Source organism: Nicotiana attenuata, unplaced genomic scaffold (genome assembly GCF_001879085.1).
Source record: "Nicotiana attenuata strain UT unplaced genomic scaffold, NIATTr2, whole genome shotgun sequence".
Taxonomy (NCBI): domain Eukaryota; kingdom Viridiplantae; phylum Streptophyta; class Magnoliopsida; order Solanales; family Solanaceae; genus Nicotiana; species Nicotiana attenuata.
Window position 1 is genome coordinate 52,942 of NW_017675856.1, and position 3,554 is coordinate 56,495.

Here is a 3,554-nt window from a genome sequence, read left to right on the forward strand (position 1 = left end):
GATACAACGAATGGAGGACTAGGTACACCGTGTATTAATCAGTCCTATGTGTGAGCACATGATTTTTGCCACGTTTAAATTACTCCTATAAAATTCCTTAGAATTAGGATTTTTCTTTTATTATTTGAATTTTATGAATTAACTGCATGATCTTTGTGTTTGTTTGCATTTTTGTGCATGTTTAGTTAGCATAATTCGCAAAAATATAAAAAATAGTATTTTGTCATTTTACATTCTTTGTTAGGATTTAGTTAGTTTGAGGAAATTAATTAGTTTAATCCATGTTTTGCTTTTAAAATAAAAAATAAAAAAAATCAAAAATGGAATGGAATTGAATTGAATTTAAATAAAAGAAAGAAGTTAATTGAAAAAGAAATAAAAAAGAAGAAGAGAATTCTGGCCAATTATTTTTGGGCCAGTTCTGCATCAGCCCAAAGAATAAACCCCTAAACCCGTCCAAAATAGCCCAACCCAAAACCCCAATAACCCGGCCCAGACCCCCATATACAAAACGACACCGTTTAAGTCCCAACCCATCTTGACCGTTCATTTCTCTAATCCAACGTTCCCTATAGTTCAAGGGTAATTGAATAAAACTGTCCAAATCCTGTAATAACCCTAGAGACGGCATCCTCTCTTCCTCGTACCCTGTTCTCCACCGCCCCTCCGCCGTCGCCGCCGACCGGAAATCGCCCACGGCGACGGAGAAACTTCAATCAACCCCAAATTTACATCACCCCCTCTCCTTCACCTCCCCGTTCTATATCCGCCATTGATTTCTTTCAAATATCACCCAAACACCTTGAATGATTCAAACCCTAGTGCCGCCACCGCCATGCACGGCGGCGCCGATGTCCAAACCCCTCAGAATGAGTACCCTAGTATCTCCTCACTCCCTACATCCCCAATCCAAGCTCAGTGTCCTTCAAATGTGCCTAGAATCCTTCGAATCTAGGCTTGAAGCCAAGAACCCTAGCGCCGCCCAATTTTTTCTCGGTGGCGGCGCCACCATCAAATCATCCCAAAATTACACCCTGTGATCACCTTGTCTTCCCCATCCAACATTCAACATCAAACTCTTTCAAAGGTCTCCAAGATTGGTCGAAATTCAAATCTAGGGTCCGGATGCCAAAGCTTGAGCGGAGCTTTGAGGTTTTTCTGTTTCGAGTGTGGTTGGAGTCCGTCTCAGGTCGTGCTAATTAGGTAAGGTTTTCTTGTTTACTCATTTTTTTAATTAATACGCTTGTCTCTTCATCTTCTTCTTCTTTCCTTTTCTGAGTTTCGAGTTAAAATCTTATTGATTCAGTCTACATATGTTTGTTTCAAGTCAATTAGTTTGGGTCTATAACTATTTCAATTTTAGGTCCAAGTATTTAATTAGGTTCTGTTGGCATGCTAGTCTTTCAGTTTGGATTAAGTTTGTTCTGTTTTTACTCTGATTTTTCTGTTGATTTTGATTGAATAATTCTTGTTTGTTATTGATAATTTGGCCCTAGTTTAATTTTTGAATTACCGAATCTCTGTTGGATTAACATTCTGGTTAGATTCAATTTTAGGTTTTGATCAAGTAGTTTGAGGGATTAGTTCAATTTTAGGATCTAACTAGCTGAATCTTGTTGAATAACTAACCATGGTTGGTCTTGATCAAGCTAATAGGAACTAGGATTAGATAGTAATTTTAGGTTAAAAGCAAAGGTAAAATAGGCATTCCTAGGTAGAGACTAATGCTGTAGTTGAAGATGGAATATCCTAGACTCTTCTAGAATAGGGCCTTAGTGTACATGTCAATAGTTTAGTGGCCATAACTTGAGCAACAAGTCAGAACCTTAGGGATTATTTACTAAATTCTTAAATAATAAGGGGGGAAAATGAGTGAAAAATTCTAGAACATTCTGCCCCTTTTTCTGCCTATAAAAGGCATGCCTAATGCCTTCATTTGCAAGTTTTGATGCTCTGAAAATTCCCTCCACTTTCACAAGTCTTCATCAGCTCAAATCTGAATTTCAAATTCAAAATTCTCTAGATCTAAAATCCAAAAACAACAGAAAACTTTCAAAAAATCCAAAAAAAAAAAAATTGTTACATTGATCTTCCTTAGATCATTTTGAAAATTTCAGCTCTTAATTCAACTGTTAGCTCACTTAGGATAAAAATTAGCTCAGATTTTCTCTGTTTCTGTTCTGTACTAGAAAGTTTAAAGCATCTGAAGGTGTTTGGGATTTATTCGAGTTGTTGCTGGGTGTTTTTGAGTGCTGAAAGTGTTCTGTAGCTTCCTAGTTCAACTTCGAGTAAACTTGAGGTCAAACAAGTATGTTCTGATCGATTAGCTGCTGTTGCATTTCTGAATTCATTCCTGGACTTTTGAGACTTTGTTTTGATTCGAAAATCACTCTTACTGTGGCTGGTTGTGGTCTGTTGATTTGTCACCTGCTGCTGCTGACTTCTCCTTTTTTCTATTTTATTCACGCTTCAGGTACACATCTCAACATTACTTTGATGTAGTTGTTGAAACAGAAATGAAATAGAGCAATTTCACGTTCTCTGCTGCACGACGTGTGTTCATTCGAGTGATGCTAGATAGTTAGATATGCTAGCTTATTTGTGTATTGTCGAATACAGTTTAGTGTTGGTTTGTAATGACATGAATTTTGAACTATAGGACTGTTATAATTGGACTGTATAAATGACTTTCTGCCCTAGTCATATTAATACAACTATTTAGTATAACTTTAGAATGATTCAGGTTCAGTTAAAGTTTGATAGGCAGTAAGATCCTAGCTATATTGAAACAGGTTTAACGTGTATAAGTGTTAAGTGTAATAACCATAATCAGGCGAGTTGATTAGATTGACTCAAGGTTCAAATCTGTTGTTAGCCATGAAACGTTTCATTTAATCCAATTACTACTTTTATTTGAGTTAAACAAGCATCAAAATGAATGGATTTGTAGTTCAATTTGAGTGTCAATCACATTAGTCAACATTTCACACTTTCATCCCTTATTCTCTTTGAATATCTGCAAGAACTTGGTTAATACGAATCAGATGTAAAAAAATCTATAGAGATTAATCGAACAGCTATTAGATTAAATAATTGTAAATTTCATGTTTCATGCACAACCAATTCATTTCTGATGATAGTTGATAGTTTAAAACATTAATGCTTTGTTAAGACTCATTTAGTTTGGGTTATAAATGCCTAAGCTGTCCAGGCCATGAAGAGGTAATTTAGCAGGCCCAGAATCAATTTTGCATTGGGTCTTTAGACTTATCACAGGCCCAGGCTGTCCGGCTTTTCATAAATGACATCTGGGCCTGTTTTGAACAAAACTGAAATGTCACTCCTTTCCCATTGGGCTGCTTCGAATAATTTGCTAAAATTCTATTGTTCACTTACTAAAGCTGTTGGGCTTAGATGACTTAAAAACTGAATCATAGGTTTGGGGCCTTTGAGTTAAGTAGCACACTTGAGCTAAGAGGTGTTACCTTTTGTTCAAATGTGGACTTGAACTTGAGGCCCATTTTCCTTGATTACTTTTAATAGTAATTAATAAT